The sequence below is a fragment of the Cervus canadensis genome, chromosome 5 (genome assembly GCF_019320065.1).
Source record: "Cervus canadensis isolate Bull #8, Minnesota chromosome 5, ASM1932006v1, whole genome shotgun sequence".
NCBI lineage: Eukaryota > Metazoa > Chordata > Mammalia > Artiodactyla > Cervidae > Cervus > Cervus canadensis.
The window spans coordinates 89,779,325-89,802,634 of NC_057390.1; the positions used below are offsets into that span (position 1 = coordinate 89,779,325).

Here is a 23,310-nt window from a genome sequence, read left to right on the forward strand (position 1 = left end):
GAGGAAGGCTTTCTTATCTCTCCTTGCTATTCTTTGGAACTCTGCATTCAAATGGGAATATCTTTCCTTTTCGCTTCTCTTTTTTCACAGCTATTTGTAAGGCCTCCTCAGACAACCAGCCTAGCATATGCCAAATACTTACTCCTGGGAGGCAGGGAAGGAGGGAGGGAGAGTTGGGATGGAAGGATTAGACTCCAGCCAATTCAGGTTAGCCAGAAGCAGGCACGAGTAAAGGGTGAGGAGGCCGAGGTTGGCTGAGCACTTGCTCTGGACCAACATGTGTTAATACCTTCCCCTCCTGGAATCCTCACCAGAGCCAGGAGCACCCATGAATGACTCCCACCTTACCGATGAAGAAAGGGCGCCCCGGCTGATGAAACGCTCTGCTCAAGGTTCCAGAGCTGGTGGGTCTGAATGACTCCCAAGTGCAAGCAGCTTTCCCCGCACCCCCAGAGGCACATGGTGGTACACGCCTGAGGGCTACCAGGGGTGGAGGGTGGTGGGAAGGTGGTCACTGAACAGCCACGGTCATGGCTCTGGCAGGGCTGGGCCGAGCCATGTTGGGGGATGAGAGGACCAAGACAGTCTTTCGAACCATGCATGTGGTAGCCCAGGCGCGCCAGGGACAGCCTCCCAGGCTGGGCCCCTGTGACTATAATAAGCCCTAAACAAAGAATCAATGTGTCACTCTGAAGGCGGCTCACTGTTGGGATGATTTCAGTTGGGGAAATGTGGGTGCCCGACGAGAGCTCCTCAGATGATTTGCAGGGCCAGAGACAGCCGGGCTGACAGTATTTGCCCATTCGGGCGGGCCAGCCGCTTGGTATTGACAGGAGGCCCCACACACTCTCGCTAGATTACAGTAAAGACATTCAAATCACAGGCACGCGGCCTACGCCCAGCTCCTCTGTGCCAGCAGCCCCTGGCTTCTGCATTAACTGAGACAAACAGGGGGAAGTCAGGAAATTCTGATTAGCAGACGAGCCGGGAGGCTGCAGAAGCTGAGGAGACATGATGAAGGGGGTCCGCGTGCACACCAGCTTAAGATTTCCTTCCCATAAGAAATGCAGATGGCGGCGGCTCGATGGGAAAGCAGGTGCTGTGATTAAACAGAGGCTGCTCACTGAGTGCCACCTGCCCTGGGCGCTCTCCTGTGCATCATCTCACCCTTCAAGGCCACCTGTGAGGCAGGTGTCGCCGAGACCTCCCTTTGACAGATACAGCTACTGAGGCTCAGAGGGGTGAAGTCACTGGCCTCTGGCCATAGAGCTGGTCACAGACAGAGCTGGAGTTTGAAGCCAAGTCTGTCTGGTCCTGGGCTCATGTGACACAATATTATTTAAAATATAACACAGTGTTTGTATCTCTCTCTCAAATACAGAGATAGTATTTGATGTATCAACTGCCATCGGGGCTGCTCCAGCAATTCAGAGTGATGGAGTAGAAGCGGTGATGAAGGGCGGGCTCTAGAGAGATGAGTGAGCTTGGGCTCCACCCTGGGCTGGCAGGAGCCATCCATCTCTGGAGCCTCTGTTTTCTTACCAACATGCCGGAGACAATTCTCACCCTCATCCTCTGAGCACTCACACCATGACATCGGCAGGTCCCAGGAGCAGCGGCCGGATGAGTGAGAGCTGGTGACCACCCCTCACTGAGTGAACTTCCACACTGTTCCCAGTAGGGAACCACACAGGGACACACCAAGATCTGTGTCAAACACCTTCTGCTCAGCCACCGGTGTGCCTCGCTGTCACTGAGCGCCACACTCTCGGTTTTAACACAGTGACCCTTACATTCCAAAGTCCCAGGAAAGGATGTGCCAAACCGACTAGAGATGAGGACTTTGTTTCCTGAGAGTGAGGAGAAGACAGTCCAAGAGCACATAGTGGAGAGGGGGTGGGTTTGGAGGGCCTGGTGGTCCCCTGAGCAAAAAGCAAAGCAACCTGAAGAGTGACCAGAAGGAGAACCAACGCGAGCTATGGCCATGGGAATACGGGACTCACAGATCAAAAGGCTTTTAAAGGACATGAAAATAAAACTGGAGCAGCACACAATAATTCTGTAGAGAGGAGAAATCCCAACTCTCTGAGTTAAGTGAGGGGGAGACAGACAGACCTCACCTAAGATACGTCAGTCCTTGGTGACACGGCCCCCAGGGAGCTCATTCACGGCACTGTCCACGTGCTGGATTATCGGGCTCACTCACAGGGTCACTGACACATGACCAGCCCTCTCCCAAATGTCACTTATTCAGGGCCGACCTCTGGTGTCTGAATGGGGTGTGCTGCCCAGGAGGCCCTGGCAGCAAGTTATTAGTCATGAGCAAATGGCAGCATTGTGAAGGGGAACGGGCACAAGGGGAAGAGCCGAGATGCTCAGCTTGGCTTTGACTCCTTTTCCTTGTCTGGCCTTCAATTTCTTCATCTATTAAATGGAAAGGCACTGGGCTAGAAAATCTTCAAGGTACTTTCAAATGTTAACACGTACCATTTCTAGATGCCCGTCCAGGTCACTCTATAAAAGACCTTTCTCTACAAGGTCACCCAAGCCCCCCGTCAGCGAATGTGTTTCTGTGCACAGCTCTCCACGCAGATCTGGGAACAGGGAACAACAGCTCTGCCACTTTCTGCATCTAGAGCACGGCGGAAGACCCTGAGCCCTCGGAGACAGTTTTCTTATTCCCCAAATGGAAGATACATTTCTTACTTCACGGGGCTATGCAGGGATCAACAGGTGATTCACATAAAATCAAACTCAGGCCTTGACTCCTAGAGGGGCTAAAAAACACTGGTTTTCTACCCCAAATAATGGTAGTTCTCTGCCCAGAGTGTGCTTCCTGTGACTTACTTCAGGGCCTGTGATGTGCACTCCCTGTCCAGGACACACATCAGGTCAGTGGGGTCAGGACCATGATGTGGAGCGACAAGAAAAGGATAACGCCCACAGCGACTTCTGCCGAGTCCCTGCCTGGGCTGGGCACAGCGGGCATGTGGAACTGTGCTTGAAGGCTGGATCTGTACAAGAACCCTACCAAGACAGGCTCTTTATTCTCATCTTGCAGAGGGACACGACTTGCCCAAGGCCACAATGCTGCAAAGAGCCAGGGCCGTATTTGAAGACCTTTCTGTCTGTCCCCAAAGCCCAGACAGGCTCTTCCTACAACACCCCAGGGTACTCTGAGCATGCTCAGTTGCCCAAACTCCTTCCCACTCTGGGTTTCTGGGGGGACTTGAGACAAAGAAGATAATTTCTTACACATGAGCCCTTTCTCACGTACTGCAGTCCCAGCCTAAGGAGACCGGAGTCTCTGGATGGGGATTATGTACCATCTGGGGTCTCGAGAGAGACTCAGAGCAGCCCAGAGCCCCATGAATGGGGAAGCCAGTGAGCCTCTGTGAGCCTGTTTCCTCATCTGTAAATTGGAGATATTACCTACTTCATATCTAGAGGTTTGAAATGATACCATATTTGTCTAGGTGCCAATTCTGAGGGGCACAGAGCAGGTGCACAATGGCAGTTCAGGTCCTAATAGCTCTTTTCAGATGCCCTTTGAGAGCTGGGTGCTTCATCTTGTGTGGGGCCTTCTGCATCTTTCCCTCAACAAACACCTGTGATGGGGGCTGAGCAGGGGGTGAACTGTGAAAGCACAGACAGGGTGACTATGCAGGGCGGAGCGGCGGGGAGCTCCAAGAAAGGCCACATGGTGGGGAGGGTGGGGGAACAGCAGCACTGATATAAAAACCAAGCTCCAAGGAAGGGCAGGCATTCGCTAGATAGAAAAGCAGAGAGGGCCAGGAGCAGAGGAGCGGGGCAGTGACAAGGAGCGCACGGTGAGGAGGTGCTGTCCCTGGGGCTCGAGGGGCACGTCACAGAAGGAGTGAGTGAGGGAGAGATGCCACCTCTCTTCTTGAAAGCCAGAGATCTGAGGAGTGGTGAATGCTGGACCCCTATAATACACAACTGCCAAGAAAGGTGCAGAAAATAATTTACTCAGCACATGCCAGCAGCCTGCCCCTGAGCAACCCACCCAGCCCTGAGCTGAGCCTTCCCTGTCCGAGGAGCACATTCCATTCACAGGGAAAGAAGGGCTTCATTTTCTCAGAGCCTCATCTTCAAATCCACCCGCTATGGGCCAGGCTGTGGGCGGAAGTCCCCCCTCCTCGCCCTTCCTTCATGGATTAACAGGGGACAGCTGCCCTGGGACGCCCCCGCCTTCCCTCTTCCTGCCTTGGCTGGGTGAGGCATCCCTTCTCTGGGTTCCGCAGCCCCTGCACCCCCCACTGTAGCCCTTCCTGCCGTTTCTGTACTCCAGGCCGCCCAGGCATTCTCTCACTAGATGTGGACTCCTCGTGGGCCCGGGTGGAGGCTTACATGGCTCTCCATCTCCTGTTCTAGCACACTGCCTGGGTCAGCACAGGCACTCCAATGCTTGTTGAATGAATTATTCACGGCAGATAAGGCTACAGGAACACTTCTGAGAAAGAGGCCAACGGGGTGGAGAGCAAGACAGACAGACTGAGGATGCGAGCGTGAGGGTGAGCAAGAGGAAGGGAGGAGAGAACATGGTGTTGTGTGCTGGGAGGGGTAGCGAAGGGAGGCGGGAGGCCGGGAACACCGTCTAATTAGACCACATGTGCAGAGCAGCATCTGGCTCAAAGCGCAGCAGTTTACACCGCTCCTGGAGTTGTCGTGGAGACAACCACATGACCAGCCTGGAGCCGAGACTCGGGGGCAGCAATCCAGATGCACTCCTAACATATTCTGACAGAGAGCAGATGGGCAGCTATTTGCAGGGCCAAAAAATGCCAACTCCGCTCCCCTCCAGACCTGCGTGCCCTCACTGATCATTTTCATCTTGTAAAGTCATTCTTATCTGCCCTGGAACCACCAGTTCCTCCCGTGTAGGAATCAGTGTGAAAGCTGCTATTTCTGTAGTTCTCCGACCATCACGACTTCCGGCCTGCTCCTGTGAGCGAGGAAATGTCACCACCTTTAATGAAGGGGTCCTCTCCGCTGGGCTCCACTGCTGCAAGGCTCCTCCCCCTTCCAATCTCTTTCTTCACCATTAAAGTGCCTAAATTCCTCAGTCTTTAGGTCCCACTAAACAGATCCTGGCTCAAGAGCAATGCTGAGCAAGTGTGGGGAGAACAGGGGCTTTGTGGCTGAGCTCCTACCAGGCCCGGTACTCACCTGGGCGTGCCCTGGGCCTCTCTCAGCTCAATTTACTTCTCTGCAAAATGGGCTTTGTAACATCTACTTTCACGGGGTTATTTCAAGGATCAAAGTAAATAATTATAGAAGATCCCCCAAAATAACAAAATCCTATAAAATATTTTTTACCAGGATAAAAGTTCTTTATAAACCTCAAAAATTTTAGGCAGAAAGCTCATTAAAAAAAAAAAAAGGACAAAGAATGACAGAAAAGTGACCAAAAAAAAAAAAAAAAAAAATCTTAGGTTCTATATGAAACTTGATTACCCAGGTATATGGCAAATTTCTCATTATATCTTTGGTGAGGGGGGAAAACATCTAGTGTTGGAGAGTCAGGTTGGGTTTGAATTCTGGCTCTGATGCTTACCAGCAGTGTGATCTTTAGGAAGCAACTTAGAGTTCTCTAGAGCCGCAGGTTCTTTATCCATTAAATGGGAATAATCATTTTTACCACTAATGACCTAATTCAATATAATGACAACATACACAGGCACTCAGTAAAGGTTTCCCTTCTTCCTGATCATTTAACAGAATCAAGTAAGACTGAGGGTGAGGAAGAGTAGGAGAAAGTATGGGTTCAGTTAGAGCAGGCCGGAGTCACCCTTCCTGGCTGTCTGGCCTTGGGAAAGCACTCATCTTTTCTGAGCCTCAGTTTCCTCTTCTGGAAAAGGAGGAGAACAGGATCTACCTGACATGCTGCTGTGTGGTTTACAGGGAACAGTGAACATAAAGCAGTTAATAAAGGCCATCATGATCCTCCCCTTTCTTACTGGAGAAATCCTCAACTCTTTTGGCAAAAATTACATCTTCTATGAGGGTCTAACCTGGGGTACATATGCCACACTGTCTCAAAACAAATGAGTTTCCTTTTTGATGGACAGGGCATAAAGTGACAAAGTGAAGTGAGGCCCGGGACCAGAGGTGCGGGCTGCTTTGGGCTCTCCCCAGCACGGTGTCCCAGCCCAGCCTGCTGCCTGAGTGGCGTGCGCGGCGGGCTTGTCCAGGTGCGCAGAGGCTTATTTATAAAGCACCGCAGGGCTTCTCGCGGCCACACGTGCCTGCCGTCGCAGGTGTGGGGAAGGCCCGGCTAAAAATACTGCTAACGTGGGTTTAATGTCGCCCAGCAGAGACTAATGATTGTTTTAAGTAAATATTAATTATAAGAGTTGCCTAGATAGAGTGGCATGAATATTCCTGCACCTACATACACAGGCCAAGAGCCTATGCGGGGAGACAACTTCTTACATACCTCCTCCAGGGAGTTATTTAATGACTGGAGGACTCTAAATACTTGGGCCAATTCCTGGTTAGAAGAGTTGGGAAGTGTTTCAACATGTGAGATACAGGGATTTTCCTATCTGAGAGACAGATGATCTTCACCAGGCCAGATAGCCGATTCAGTTCTACTGGGCCCTTTACCACGAAAAACGATCACAGTGGTGTGGAGAACCCAGGTTTGGTTCAGGGCCCAGCATGCTGGCCAGCCGATCGCAGGGGGCAAGTATCTGCCCAGGAGCCTGGAGGTGGGGGTCACAGGTCTGTTCTGCTTCTAGTGCTTTACTACTTGTGTCCCCTTGGGCATGCTCCCTCCCGGCTTTGAGTCTCGGTCTCCTCACTTGTATGGGAAGCTAACAATGGTTGATCATTTTGATAATGGTTCCTACATCTGATATCGCAAGGAGACTCACCTAGGGATGGTCTTTTAAATGCAGATTCCTAGGCTGTGGCTCAAAACTTTACAAAGCTGCTCAGATGATTCTAATGCATTTGGGAACCTGGGTGGGGTTCCCACTACTACAAGAGTAGTAGACACTTACATGTGCTTACCACGTGTAAGCACAGATACCTTTCTAAGCGTTTTATGTGTATGTCCTCATTTATTTATTTATTTTTCCTCATTTAATCCTTGTAACAGCCCCATGAGGTAGATACTGTTGCTGTCCCCATTTTACAGGTGGGAAATGGAGGCACAGAAATGAGTTAACTTTTCTAGGTTCACACAGGCAGGATCTGACACCCAGGTGGCCTGGCTCAGGTCTGTGCCAGACCTAGACTGCAAGCAGCAAGGGGACAGTGGCTGCTCCTCTTCTCTACCATTGTGTCCCCACTGCTCAGGGCAGAACCTTCTGGAGCAGGTGATGGATGCATTCATCAAATGTCCAAGTGCTTTTAGATAGCATATCTCACAACATCCCAAGGAAGATGGGATCATCACACCCTCCACTTTCAGACAAAGAAATGAAGGGCAGGACAGGGTGATAACCAACTTGAGGCCATTTCTGAGTGAGGGGTGGGACTGAGATTGGAGGCCAAGCTTGGCTTGCTCCTGTATCTCCTGCTATGTAGCAAGGCAGCACACAATAGCAAATTCCTGCTCCACAAGATGAATGTAAGGATTAAATGGATGTAAGACTCCTCACATACTAAACTGCTTCCCAAATCCTCCTAGTAGACTACTTCTATTTCTCCCTAGTTGTTTACTTCAAAGTACCTATTGCTATGACCCCACATAGTTTTCAGAAAAGAGAATGTCCTCAGAGGGGTCTTTATACCTGAGCTCTTTTGCTGGGACATGTAGACAATAACAGTTCTATGTAAGGCTAAGACATTCACTGGTGAGGGCCACCAGACTCTGACTTTCTGGAACCTGGACTCATGATCTTCCAGCTCCTGATCTCTATGTCCCAAGGGTGTTGTTAAGTCCCCAAAGTCTTGTCTGACTCTTTTGCAACCCCGTGGACTGTAGACTGCCAGTGTTCCCTGTCCATGGGATTTCCCAGGCAAGAATACTAGAGTGGATTGCCATTTCCTTTTCCAGGGGATCTTTCTGACCCAGGGATCAAACCTGCATTTCCTGCATTGCAGGCGGGTTCTTTACCATTGAGCCCCTGGGGAAGCCCCGGTGTCCTAAGTCCCTACTGTAATAGGCAAAGCTGAGGGAAGAGGGTGGGACTGCATCTGACCCAGCAGGACCTGTGAGGGACTCAGCCCAGATAACCAAAGCCGCCCTCTCTCTGTAGAAATTCCTTGTGAAAGTCTCAACCTCCACTGTCACAGTTGAGTTATTAAGTCTTCCAAAGGCTTCCAGAGGCTGTCAAGGGGATGGGCATAGGGGATGGGCTGAAGTCTGTGCCAGGGCACCACGGTGGCTGTGACTTCAGCCATTTCCTAGTCCACAAACTAAGGACAGTCCAGTTCCCATGAAATGGCAGGCCCCTTCCAACAGGGGCAGGCAGCTGTCTTCTCTTCCAGAATATCAAATCACCATGACTGTCCCCCTTTCCTTAATAATAATAATAGGAGTAGTAATAATAGCAGTAAACACTTACTGAGTGTCTGCTATTCACAAACAGTATTACAGTTAGCAGTTAACATGCTGAATTATTTAGAGGAAACTGTACTGATATCTGGGCTTCCCATGTGGTCCTAGTAGTAAAGAACCCGCCTGCTAATAAGGGAGACCTAAGAGACGCGGGCTCAATCCCTGGGTTGGGAAGATTCCCAGGAGGAGGGCATGGCAACCCACTCCAGTATTCTTGCCTGGAGAATCCCATGAACAGAGGAGCCTGGTGGGCTATAGTCCATGGGGTCACAAAGAGTTGGACATGACTGAAGCGACTGAGAACATACTGTTATCTGCAACTTACTCTGAAAATGCATCAAAAATAGGTCCAGTGAGAGATGGAAAGATACCTGATACAGCAGACATAGTAAAATGTTAATGGTACAATCTAGATGGTAGGTATGTATGTTTTCACTGTAAAATTATTTCAACTTTTATTGAAACATTTTAAACAAAATATTGGGGGGAAAACCCACAGGGGAACATGAAATATTAGACTTCACGGGGCAAGGGTGGTGGCAGGCAGGATGTGACTAGTTTTGAGGAGACACCGAACATGACATTGTGTTATCCAGTTTATTGCTGATCTAGTGATAGGGAAGTAGTAAAAGTGAGTTATAAATGAAAAAAACAAACTATTTACTGCACATCTACTCTGAGCCAGGCACTGGAATAGTAATGGCTGACCTGGTCAGTCTCTCTCCCTTCAGAGTATAGGGAAATCACTGCCCCTACCCACGCAACATATATGTGATGGGCACGTGAAGGCATCTACCCTCTTTTTACAGATCTGGAAATAAATCTCTGAAAGGTCAAGTGACTCGCCCAAGACCGTATCACAGGTGGGTGGTGGGAGGGGGTTCCCACCTGTGCACGTCGTAAGTGTAAAGGCTGGGTTCCTTCTTCTGCCACCTTGCAAAAGGTCACCAACATCATCAAATCTCACTTGCTCTTGAGGAGAGGAACTACACAGAAAACTGAAATTCCAAGATCATTTCCAAATTTCATTCCAGTCATTCTTTTCAACCCTGCCCCTCATCAGACTGTTCATAGTTTACTAGCATAGTTCATAGTTTACTGTTTATAGTTTACTATGAACCCTGTTCATAGATTACTAGCAACCAACTTAATTGTCTTCACTTGGGAAATCTTTCAGCTTTGAAGGTGGCTCCCCAATCATTACCTTACGTAATGCTCGTGTGACCCTGAAAGGTGACTCTGGGATTTCATCTGCCCTGTGACAGGATGTCTGCTGAGTCCTCCCTTCCCTCTGCCCCAGGGTTAATGGGGGCTGGTGAGTATGGCAGAAGGACAGGAGAAGCTGCCTAAAGAAAGCACATGTTTTACAGAGTTTTGACTGGACACTTCCAGGCCCTTCACTGCCTATTGGGCTGTCTGCCCCTTTAGGACCCTAAAGGCCTTTTGCCAATAACCTCTCCACAGGGACCAAAAGATTCTCCCTCTTGTTCTGGTGGTACACTGGGAACCTCTCACTTCTTGCTTCCTTTAGAAGATAACTGCAGGGTAATCTGAGGTTCTAGCCAGGGGGACTGTTAAAAAGACCATCCCAAGAACCCCTGGAAAGAGCTTTATATTTAGTAATGATGAATGGGGAAAGCAAGCGTCACCTGAATTGTTTTACTAGCAACACATTCCCTGTGTCAGGACAGACAGAAAAAGAGAGCTGGTAATCTGAGGTACTGAGGAACAAAGGTACTGAGGTAATCTGAGGAACAAAGTTGTTCTAAAAGAAACACAAGGTAACAGATTTCCTGCTGCAGGGTGACTTTACTTCTAAACATCCAGTCTTCGGAGCCCTCCATCTGACCCTGGGAGGCTGCGTTGGTTGGTTCTTGCCTACTGCCGCCTCCCTGGGCCCTGCTTCCAGGCTCTCCGCGCCCTCTCCTGATGACCACCACCCGGAGGGATCTTCCTAACTTGCCACTTCCACCATCTAGCCACATCACACCCACTGAAAGCACTGTCCTTCGTGCTGCCCCTGTTAGGGCTCCGAGGCTCTTCTCTGTTGGCATGTGAACACCCCAAAGGCTCCTCCAGCCACACCTCCAACACTTACCCTGCAGACCAGAAGTCTCGATCACTACAAACTGCCTGCAGCTCCCCCGCACCCACCACACTGTTTCAGACCACCCCACTCCTCGTTCCTCCCTTTCTCATCAGGCTAACTCCTACTCATCCTACAAGGCCAAGCTGAGGTGTCATGGCTTGTAGGAGTCACCCCTGTCCCAGGGCACCCCTCTGGAACTTCTGTGGGCTCCCATGGCACCCCAAGCCAACCTCTATCACCTCATACAGTTCCCTGCTTACCTGCACACAGCCTGGCACACAAGTGGCACTGAACACCTGTGTGTTGAATAAATGAATGAAAGAATGAATGAACTGTCTACAGTCCTGTATGGGGGTGAGTCCCATGAAATGAAGCTGCTTTCTGAAAAGTAAAAGAATACCAAGATAGTTCGAAACAGACCCACACCATCCCAGAATTTTTCCTGGAGCAGACGGCTGCACAGCAAGGCTGCAATTATAGACACGCACACACACACGTGCACACATTGTTTAAAAAAATTCATAGAATGTACTTAACGCTGACTTTTTTTTTCTTATTGGAAACCTGTTTACAATCTTGTCCACTGTCAGTCTTAAATGTCACTTTTCAGAAAGATGGCTGCTGCCAGGAGAAATTTATTTTCAAATTGAATCACAGCATGTTCATGCAGAGAAGCGCCTCTTTTGAATCTCTAAATTGGAGGGAATTCAGGGAAGAGAACGCGAGGTGATTAGAATCTGCAAAGGCTGATTCAGGAGGAAAAATTATGAGGCTAAAATATGCATGGGTGAGCTAAACAGCCGCTATTAGTTGGTGGAGATGGTGAAGGCAGGATAACAACTACCTAGAAACCGACCAGAAAAGCGAGGATGCACAGGAAGAAGTGAAAGCAAGGCCAAGGGAGTGGGAGAATGAAATGGGGGGTGGGGAATCTAAGCAACAGGAAGAAAGCACACATCTACTGACTGCCCATCTGTGCCAGGGACTGTGCAAGGCAGTCTCACTGGTTCAGCTTTTGCCCATTATTATTTCTGTTGTAAAAGTGAGGAGTCTGAGCTTCTGAGAGATGAAGAAACCCAAGTAAGGAAGTGGGGTGTGGGCGTCAGTGTCTACCAGCCACACTGCCACCAGCTCATGACTAACTAAAACAAGTTTGCGGCAGGCATCACTGACCCTGCTATTTGCCAGAGGAGGATAATCGGGGAGGGCTTCCTGGAGGGGGAACACGGTAGCTGAAGCTGATTATGCTTCTTTGTTCCTGCTCAGAAGAGAACTGTCAGCTTAGGAAACTGAGCGGGACCTCAGCAAAGCTTCCTGAGCAGATCCCCTCCCTGGGGTGTGTGAAGTACCTGTCCTTTTTGGCAGGTTCTGTGCTCCTGCTGAGCCAGCCAGCAGGCATGGTGCAGCCTGGCTCTTGTACCTTTATGCCAAGTGAACTTGGGCCAGTCTGAGCCCAATTTCTTCCCCGAGAAAATGAAGCTGATGCTATCAGCCTCATGGGGATGTTGTGAGGACGAAAGAACTGGCACGTGGTCGGAACTCAGTATGAACATTATTTTTCTTTAACACAAACATTACACATGCTGTTGATCTTTCCCTTGACCTGGCAACTGTGTACTCATCCATTAGGACCCAGCTCAAGAAACTATGCCTTTAAGAAGCCTGTCCCAAATCTGCAGTTCCCCTTTACACCAACCCCAGCCCCACTCCCCTCACCACCCTTCTGAGAGTCCAGCAGAGGCCTTGGGTCAGGACTGTGTTTTGCTCATCACTAAACCCCCAATCCCAAGGGCAGGGCCAGGCACATGGAAGGTGCTCCAGAGTCACTGGTGAGTGGATGGCTGCGGGGTTGCTTAGCCCCTCCACATGCTGCTGATGACCCCCAGGCGGCCTCCAGGAACTCAGCAAACTAGTTCTAAGTACAGCAAAGGCTGGACCTTGCTTGCTGCTTCTGTGTGCAGACTCTTTTCATCTGGAAGGCCAGGGCTTACCAGCCCAGGCCCTGGGACTCTGGGGGTTCCCCAGCTCTTAGTCAACCTGATGCTTGAAAACTGGTGTTTGTTGGAGTCACTCCTGGGCTCCACCTGTTGTGAAGGAAGTGTCCTGGGTTGACCAATGTGCCATTCTGGTGGCTTCTGAGGGAGGGTGTGTTCTGGGTGGCTTGGGCTCCGGAGTGGGCTGGGCTGGGGATCTGGGCTCTGTTGTTCACTATCCACTTGATTGTGGGAATGTTTTTAAGTTAACCAAGCCTCAGTTTGTTCTTTGCAAAATGGGGATAATATAACCTACCTGACAGTGCTGTCAGGGGAACAGACAGATTTTATGCCTGACTCAGGGCGAGACGTGTAATGAAGACTCAGCGGCTGGTAATTGTTATTACAATCATATTCATTCTCTGTCTCCTGGGACTACATAGTAAACTGGTTATCTCCTAGTAATTGTGGTTATCCAACATAAGCTATTACTTAATTCATTAAAAAACTTGTCTAAATCTGGTCATAGTGACTTGGTTCTATGGAGTTGGCACCTCTGGTCTTTGGGAAGCCTGAGTGTCTATCCTAAAAGTTCTCTATCCAGTGCCCAAGAAGCCCATGCCAGGAAACTCTCTGTGTCCCTGGCCATCTAGTAAACCTCTATATAGTGGGCAGCAGGGTAAAGGGAAAGAGCTTGGTTTCTGCAGACAGAGGGACCTGGGTTTGAATCCCACCTGGACTCCCGAGCCCCTGGGCAATTTACAGCAAAATCGCTGAGGTGAGGAATTGATGTTCGGATCCCAGTGTCCTCTGATCCACCAAGGCACATGCAGAGGATTCCCCACCGAGGGCTCTTCCAACTAGCCCTCTGACACTGTCCATCCCCTGCCTCTAATCAGTGGTTGTCCTAACTTCAGGGTGGCTGCCTCTCAACTCACCAACATTGACTGACAACCTACTAATGTACTGGGTGCTTTCTAGGTCCTGGGGAAGGTGCAGTGGTCAGGAGGTCCAAAGCCTTCGCCCTGCATTTGAGGGCCTCCCGCTCAGGTCCCTCCCTTCCCTTCTTGCGTCACTGCCCCCTGCCCCCCGGCTCCCTACTCTGCAACAGTACCAAGCGCCTTCGGGTCTGCGAATATACAGGGCATGCTATCACCACTGAGTTTTTGCCCAGGTTCCTTCTGCTTGGATGGTTCTTGCTCACATCATCCACCTGCCCCCTCCCAGTCTCACGCATGAGCTTCCTGCAGTGCACGGTGTGGTGCAAGAGGGAGACCCTGGGCCAGGAGTTCACTGGCCGTAGTGGCCAGCAGCCTTGGTCCTGCTCAGCTCCATACCTTCCCACCTGTGTCACCTGGGGCGGGTGGCACCACTACTCTGCCCCCATTTCCTCTCCTGTAACACAGACATGGTAACATCTGCCTCAAAGTTTCATTTCAAGGATTACAGGAGACAATAGCAGTCATGTGGAAAATGGCAGCTATTGTAATTGTCTCCATAGTTTCCTGCCTTTTCCTCTAACTAGACTGGGAACTCCCTGAGGGCAGGAGCCATGCCTCTTTCCTTTCTCAGGATGCCCCATGGGAGGCGCAGAGCCTGGTGCGCTTGAAATGAGCAAGTGACAAGTCTTGGGGAGATGTGTCTCTTGAAATCAAAAGCCTCTTTGGTGTTGAAGGAGTTAAAATCTGCTCGTGCTTATAAACAAGCCCCATTTCAGCTCAGCACTATCACTGGGTGTGAGTCACAAGGCTTAGCAGGTGTGGGCAATAATTAAAGGCTTCAGCAATCTACCTGGGCAAGGTATTTTTGCCTCTTATTCCAAAGAGGGAAGTCTCTCTATGGAGAGCAGAGGAGCTCATTAATGAGACTAATTAGGTGTAAAGGGGGTAGAGGCTGGCATCAGCTGCAGCTTGGAGAAGCTAATCATTAAGCTCTGTAATCTCCTCCACGGAACACAAGCAGCTCAGGCTCAGGGGCTGGAAGCAGGCTCCCACACCTGAGTACCTGACCATGGGCTTTGGATAGGCTGCAAGGCCTTACCTCCTCCCCCTGCCATGCTCCACCAGGACACCTCTCTCTCTCTCTCTCTCACACACACACACACACACACACGTGCGCGCATGCATGTGCACCCATGTGGCATCGGGTCAGCTTCCAGCAAAGGATGCGGCTCATCCAAGAAGAGGCTTTTCTCTCAGTGTTTCCTCACCCCTGAGGAGAACGTGCTGGGAAGTTGTGCCTTGGGTTTCATAAACTTCCCTGGATACAAGGAATGGATCAAAGAATCTACTTCTTGACCTCCACATGTGGAAGATGAAACTCCATGCCTAGAATTCCAGATTTTCTAGCCACCATTAACATTCATGTGGCACTGTACCCTCCTCCTGACCTGTGAGCTCAGGGACCTGTGGACTGGGGGCTGGTACCCCAAGGTGTCATGGATACACTGACGCATGGTGGGAAGGACAGGAGGGAGGGCAGTGGAGAGAGAACGGAGGGGGGCCACTTTTCTCAACTCTGTGACTTTGGTCAAATCACAACAACCCCAAGCTGTAATTCCCTCATCTGTGAAAGGAGCATAAGAAGATCATGGGTGCAAGAGCATTTTTAAAAGTATAAACCACTTATAGAAGTAGTTCACTTATAATTATCTTGCGTTTAAAATTTCAGTAAAAGAAGAAAGAGGCTGATCATTGAGGAAGTGGGAAAATAATTTCAATAATGTCTTCACTCAGGGTTTGAGCTTGCCATGGGCAGATGTCCTTGACCAGGGCTGTGGAGACAGAGAAACTTGCACCTGGAAAATGGGCTCTCAGATGCTGAAGCCAAAGAGTGTCTGCACTATTACAGAGCTCTCATCTACTTCGGCCCGGCTGCCTGCTGCCTGGGATGCTCTCCATCTTGGGAACGTGCCCTCAGAGACTCCTGGGAGGCAGGGAAGGAAGCAGCTCGGCTCCACATCTCCCCCGAGACCCCCTCCACACAGCCCCCTCTGACCTTCTACACCCAGAACCATGTCCAGCAGGAGCCAACACACCCTGAGGGTCAGTTTGGTGGGGACACCCTCCTTGCCTTTATAGCCTCAGCTCTGCCATGGGCACCGAGGTGAAGCCTTCCCTGATACCCAGCTTCTCCCTCCCCTTACCAATCTTCTGTAGTCCTTTTACCTTCTTGGCACCCTCCACCCCACCACTGACCACTTGTTTTCATGTTTGTCTTTTCTACCCCATTGCGAATAGGAAGTAAAAATCCTTCTTCTCAATTAAGCTGATCTTGCCAACCCCCATCCAACCACGGGGTGGGTATGTGACCTATGTCTGGCCAACTGAAGGCTCCATCCTCTGGTAACAGTGATGGGTTCAGGGTGGCCAAACTGCGCCTTGTGGTCCCTTTGAGAGCTGATGCACAGACACCATGGGTGGAGACTCACTTTAAGCTCTAAAGACTACATAGGCCTTATGCCTCTACTGCAAGGGAATAGAGTCTCTTGCCTCTAAAGCAAGAGAATATTTGAAATAAAAGCTAACAGGCAAGCCAAGCCAAGCCTAACAGTGATCAGTGAGAGATGAGACAACATCATTTGAGCTCCTGAATCCAGCCATGGCTGTAGCAAGGGAAGCCTTGGGGTTCTCAGCTATGTGAGCCAAGAAATTCTCCCTCATGCCTTTTTTTTTTTTTAACCCAAGTTAAAGTTCTACCATCTATAACCAAGAGAGGCCAAGCCAGGGGTTTAACCAGGCCTAAGGCCATTTTAGTCAACTTGCAGGTTTTTTTCCTCCCCAATATTATCGCTGCTACAGTCCTAACTAGAACAGTCTCCATATTTATCCCCTCCCCTTGCCTTTTAATTATGAGCCAAGGTCACAGTTCTTGACCAGAGACAAGCATAAACAGTGCAGGACCCAAATTGCTTTCCTGCTTGTAGTTGTCCTGTGGACATTTCCTGACCCCACATGCTCCTTATAAAAACCATGTTTATTTCTCTAAGTTTTCTTCTGAGATCCCTTAGAATGTTTTCTGCCATTTCCTTGGTCTGAACAACAACAAAAATCATGAAAATATCAATATACTCCATGTCCTATAAAATCAATAGTTTTAAAATAATTGAAATTAAAAATGGGAGCAGGGGAGCCCAAGACCTGCTCCCAATAATATGAAGCACTCTGAAAGGGGTGCTGATGTGTCTGGAGCTCTGATGCTTCATGTACATATTACAATCCCCATCTCACAGATGAAGAAACTGAGACCCAAGAGGGGGTGAAGGAAGTTACTTTCCATCACAGAGCGTCGCAAAGGCCTGTTCCTCCCTGTTTAAGGCCCAGCTTGAGTGCTGTCTTCCCTGTGACCTGAGCTGCCTTCCTGGCATCTCCAGCAGAGCCCCCCCAGTTACCAAGCAGGGTCTTCCTGATGGTTACAGGTGGGCCACCATAGCAGGCGAGATCTCAAGAGACAGACTTTTTCATTCATCTCCACATCCTGTCCATCAGCACAGGGCCTGGCCCTGGCTACAGTAAATCTTCGCTGGAGTAAATAAGTGGCTGAGGGAGTCATGATTTGAACCCCGCCTGCTCAACTGTAAGCCAGGGAGAGCTTCCCTTCCCCAGCTGCCTCCATGACTGCCTCTGGTTCTCCCTGGAGGGAGGCAGGCTGGGTAGAAGTGGTTACAAGACCAGAAGGAGCACGGACAACGGTAATAAATATGTAAAACCCAGAATTCATTACATCAAGCTCATTCCAAATGCAAAAGACACCACATCCTCTGAGACATACCCCAGCGAAGGAGTCTGGTTTGCAGCTAGAAGAGTGGACCAGAATTGTTTGATCTGACTTAGATGATTCTCTTCTTGATGGGCAAGGTATCCACAAGGCTCTCCATCCTCTACTAACTTTGTGGCCAAGGGATCATCCCCCACCCAGTCTCAGTTTTAGTCCTGTAAAAGATCCTTCTTTTGGTCCCTGAGAGATCTCACCACCTGATGGCTCTAAACTGGAGACTCTCTGGTCAGGAATCTCAAAATCTAAGAAGCAGAGGATATAGTTCTCTCTCTCTCTCTCTTTCTCTTTTTTTTGAGGTTGTAGCTCTCTTAAAGAGACAGTGTTACAGCAAGATGTTAACATTATACAAAGTAAACTCTGTCCTTTGGGGGGGGAATGCTCCACCAACCAGAAATAAAGTGAATATCCCTCATGCAGTGCACTTGAAAACAGGCACCTTCGTGTGGCGCCTGCCTTCATCTGTCAGCCCAAAGAAAGGGAGAAAGGGCCTGGCGAGCCACCCAGGAAAGACAGCTAATGCTTACAATTCAGGCAGGCAGGAGGTCTGCAAACGCTCCCCTCTAGCCTCCCACACTCGAAACATTTCCTGTAGTGAGGGCTTCAAAGGCAGAAAGGGGAAAAAAGATTTCCCCTCTGCCCTATGCCAGCCAAGAGAATATCTTTCTGTTCCCTCTGCCACACACACCCCCCCCTGCACCCTCCCCCCCCCAAAGCTACAGGAGAGAACCAAAACTATACATGGTAGCAAGAAAGGAGGGGATTGTGTTTGAGACCATAGATGAAGGTCATGCCAAAAGCATGTGATCTGAAGTGAGAGGTTCAATTCCTATTTCTGAAACTTAGGAGGACTAAAGGAGATTAGGAGAGGGTGTGGGAAGAGGCACTCCAGTGAGCTGTTATACAACAGTGGGCACACACATCTACAGATTCTGGCACTCACTAGATTATATTGATGGGGTCTTCATTACCAACCATAGGAAAGACCGTTCTTCAATAAACACTAATGAGGAAAGTCTTGAACGGAACTGGACAAGGCCCCATTTCTCCTCACTGAAGGCCCCAAACTTCTTTTCTATTGCCTTTGCCTCAGTGGTAAGGCTCCAAATAAAAGTTCTCTCTCTGCCCGTGGTACTGAAGGGCCCAGTTATATGTTGCATGCTCTCTTTTAAAAGACAAAAGTCAAGTTCAGCCCTGTTAATCACTAACACTTCAATGAAAACTAACTAATACATTTGGTGTCTAAAAGCAGAAGAACAAGTCATATCAGATTTTGTGTTAAGGTAGCTTGAGGGTAGGGTTGGGGTGGGAGGGGGAAGTGGCTACTGTAGGTACAATACAGGCTGGTATTAGTGAGACACCTGGAAAAACTCAGTCTCCACGTGGACAAAATGGAGAAACGCTGGCCGAACAACCATAGCTAAATGATGGGTTTTCAGCTGCTGTCAAAACTGTTGACCAAAGTGCTTTGTGTGCTTTGTACTTTGTTCTGATGCTAACCAACATCACCAATAGTGGCTTAGACAGAAGCACAGAAAATGCTGATCAAATCTGTAAAGGAGATGGTGACAGCAAGAATTAAAAAAAAAAATTCTCAGGAAACAGGAACAATGGGCTGAAACTAACAAGCTGAGATGTATTTGGGACAAATGTAAATTCCTACACTTAAGTTAAAAAAATCAACTTACAAGTACTAGTCAAGGCTAAGGCTGACCTGTTTTAAAAGCAATTTATATGGCAGGTGTAAAAGTGATAGAATTTTATGTTCAGTACATGTTCAGCAATGGTCAACAGTGTGATACGGTGCAAAAAAAGATAATGCAACCTGCTACATTCACAGAAGTAGGAAATCTAGAGCTGCATGCAAGTCCAACAAAGTCCAATAGAAATTTAATGCCAGTTACATATGCAATTTAAAATTCTCTAGTATCACGTTTAAAAAGTAAAAAAATGGGAAATTAATTCTAATAATGTGTTATATTTTGCCCAATAAATACAGTAATTATAATTTCAACATGTAATCAATATGGAAAATTATTAACGAGTTTTACATTCTTTTCCCATACTAAGTCTTAGAAATCTTGTTATATTTTGCCCATCTTTCATCCCATCTCCATTTGGACTAGCCACATTTCAAGTGTCCTACAGCCACATCTAGCAAGTGGCTACAGTACTGGACATCACATGCCTCGAGTAAGAGTGGGGACAGGTCCTCCAAGTTTTATTCACATCAGACCACATGTGGATTTATTTAGGAAGGACACTGACAGACTAGAGCCCTCCAGAGACTAGCTGAAGACCTGGGATGTGAAGGCTGAGTGCAAAAGGACTTCTAGGACTGAGAGTAAGATCGGAAGCAAGAGATACTAGTGTTACGTGGCTACAGAGCATAAAACTAGAACTGGAGGATGAAAACTGTGACAAGAAGATTTGGCTCTTTAACAATAGGTTTTCCTGACACCAGGAGTGTGTAAGCATAGGGCAGCTAACCTACAGAAAAGGATGTATGTAGACAGGAAGATGGATGTCATCTAAGGTCCCTGTCACTTCCAAGGTCTAAGTGTGACCACCAGGTAAAATGGCTGGCTGTCTAGCTGACAATCAGACCATGTACTTCAAAAGACATTTTCTCCATCAAGCAGTCTTCTTGGGGGACAGGTTTATTCTGGCTGTCCCTCACAGGCTGCCTGTGTGGTTCTGGTTCAGACAAAGGCACTGTGGGGCCTGAATTTGCACGGTGTCTGCTGTCAAGGAGTTTACAAGTGAGGGTGTGCAGAGAACATTTCTTGCTAATGCTGTCAACTTGCTGGCTCCCAGCTAACTATGGTGAACAGAAGTGCCATTAGAAGGGTCTCTATGTTAACGTTCCCTCTGCCATCTCATGGGAAAAGGACACTTCTAGTTGTTCCACAGACTCCAAGGACTGAGAGGCCTCTGGCCCATAAGAGTTACTGGGAAGCCCAGAGCTCTGTTGGAATGTGTCACAGACACCTCCATATCAACATGTCCCCAACTCAACTCTTTATCTCCTACCCCTACCCCACCCTTTCCCTCTGTGACCTTGGGTCTGGTGGAGTTCTCTGTTGACCCAGGAGGCCATCTCTGACCTGGGTGCTGGCTCTCACAACCTGGTGGGAGGAGCACACATAACTGATATAATGCAGACTGGCTGGGACAGAGGGCTTCCCTGGCACCCTGGGAGGGGCAGAGGGGGATGACAGAGAGGACTCCCACCTGGGGGAGTCTGGGAAGGCCTTTCAGAGAAGGCACACCGCCCCCCCCCGCCACCCCGATGTGCCAGCTGTGTGCCGCGCACAGACAGCTCCCAAGGACTCTGACGGAGTTTTGGTCCTTGGGGTGCCTGCAGCCTCCGGGGAGAGACAGGCACACGAATAATGGAGATGAAGAGCTTAAGGGAGAGGACAGAAGCTTGTCTGGGAATAAAGGAGGTCTGAGAGAAGAAGGGGTGGGTCCCACCTGGGCTGTCATGGAAAAGCCACGCAGAGGAACAGAGGGCAGGATGCTCCTGCTGCGCCTTGAACCCGGTCGAGTGGAGCCTGGAGGGTGTTGCAGGCAAAGAGAGAGCATGAGCCAAAGCATGAGCAGAGCAGCCTGGGGCCAGGGGCCCTCAAGCAAGGCCCTTCAGCCCTCCATGAGGGGACTGCAGAACAGAGGAGAATGTGAAGGGGAGCAAAAGGAGGCAATCGCTAGCCCAGATCGTGAAGGTCTTAGATGCTAGGACAAGGAATTGAGACACTATCCTCTAAGACTTGGGGGGCACAGGAGGGTTTTAAGATCGGATCTGCTAGGAGTAGGTGTACATTTTTTAATACAAGAATTTTTTTTTTGTCCCTGCCTTCATTTTAGTAAAAATGAAGCATTATGGAGCTGGCAAATCATCTCTGCATCCCAAAGACAGTGCGACATGTGATAATGACTGTGAAGCGAGGCTGAGCCTGTTAGCAAGAATGACCGGGGAGTGAGAGGCAGGAGTGGTGCATTACCCTCCACCATCGTCTCTTTGTTTGAGCATCATTAGGAAAGGAGCCATTAGGAAAACGCCAGCCAGGTAATAGGAGGGAAACAGGTCTTGGCAAGGCTGTGTTACCCATAGAGAAATTAGCAAATAAAATTCAGAGAAGGCAGGGGCCTCTGTGCTTGCCCATGGAGTTTCTCAGGGAGTAACAGCACACAGGCAGCCACCTGAGAAACTTGTCATGAGGCCACAGACTTGCCCAGCGTCCCGCAGCAGGCTTCGGGTGGGCAGCAGCCTCCCCAGGTGGGACCCTGATCCCCAGGCCCCTCACAAGGGCTGTCCTTCACCCCCACACCACTCTCCCAGTCACCAGGTGGGGCACCAGGGATGGTGTAAGGACCCAGGAAGCCCACACTCCCTGAACTGATGGCATCAGAGCCTTGAGGGAGGCAGGGCGGGGCTGTCATCCATATTCCACAGCTGTGGGCAGTAGGGGAGGGAGGGACTCGGGTTATTCATGCGTCTGTTCCCAGGCACTCTGCTTAGCCCCATGTTCCTCCTGTCAAAGTGAACACTCGGAATACAGAAAGCGTAAAAAAAGGTGAGGTGACTCACTGGTCTGAGCATTGGAACTGCCATTATGGCAAAGAGGGGTGACCCAGAGGATGGCATCATCACAGTAATAACTCTCTCCCTTTCCTAATTCTCTTAGGTTTCAGATTTCCCTTCACCTGAGATTTCATGGAGTGCCTGGTACAAGCCGGGAGGCCAAGAAGAGACAGTCTCTATGCTGTACAGTCCAGTCTGGTGCTTCCAACAGGAACCCCTGAAGGAATTCAGCTGGGACCAGAGATCTGATTTCCAGGGGTCAAAGTTGGGCACTCTGCCTTAGGGGTACCTGAGAAGCACTGCTGGGTGATGAGGAACTGAACAGGTAGGAGGAGGACAGGGTGTGGAAAATGGCTTGAAAGGGGAGAGTGGAGGCTGGGGGATGGGAGGATGACTGCTTGCACCACCATCACTTCATGAACAACTTCTGGTTCTCTCTCCTGATGGCAGTATAAAAGAGAGGGAGACATCCTGGGGGTGGTGAGGAGCTGGGATAATCTGTCTCTAAACATGTTCTGCAAAGGTTTCTAGGGAAATCCCCTCCAACAGGGGTGCTACCTCCCGGGAAACAGGGGATCTGGGCAGGCAGCCAGGGGCTCTTCACCTCTCCTTGTGGGGTGGTAGAGCGCATTTGAGTGGGTCAGGCCTGAGGGTCTCTCAGCTGACAGCTGCTTCAATGCCAGGAATTTTCATGTCACCTTGTACTGTGGGAAGAGGTGCCAAAGATGAGGCTGGATCCCCTAGAACTTCCTACTTAGCCAGTAATACCAGCTTTTTTTTTCCACTGCTGCTGCAAAGCAAGCTGAAGCTGCGTGGTAGATAAGGGGCCTGGAGCTGGCCTCCTGTGAGTGTGGCTCCTAGTTGTGACACTCCCCAGCAGCCGAGGGAGCCTGGACAGACAATTACAGCTAAGAATCAGTCCTCAACAGGTCATCAAGCCAGATCCTCTCTACGAAGGACACACAGTTTGACAACCCCATTTCCTCACCTCTGAACTCTCTCTCTAGAAGCTCCACCTCACCTCCTAACTTGTTAGCAAACTTCTACTTATCTTTTAAGACCAACCTCATATGTTACCTTCTCTTCTGAGAAGTCTTCAGACCTATTTTTTTTTTTAATACTTCTATACATCCATCTATCCCAACCCATCACTGTTTCATTCACATATATATATTTGTTTTTAATGTCTAACTATTTCATAGGACTTGAGCTTGGGCACAAGGGGTTTACCTTATTCATCTTTTTGTCACCAACAGGCAGCAGTGCTGGGCACACAGTGGGAGTCAGCTGAGTGCTTCTCAAATGGATGGTCTTAGGTATGCTGGGCACTCTGGGAGCTGGAAATAGCCCTCAGAGG

The 23,310-nt window shown here is 49.4% G+C and overlaps 1 protein-coding gene across 8 annotated transcripts in view; it reads right to left on the minus strand.

Annotated features, from left to right (window-relative positions):
• The window catches only part of DENND1A (DENN domain containing 1A), a 520,849-nt gene that overhangs the window by 77,261 nt on the left and 420,278 nt on the right, over positions 1 to 23,310 (minus strand). The window lies entirely within an intron of this gene.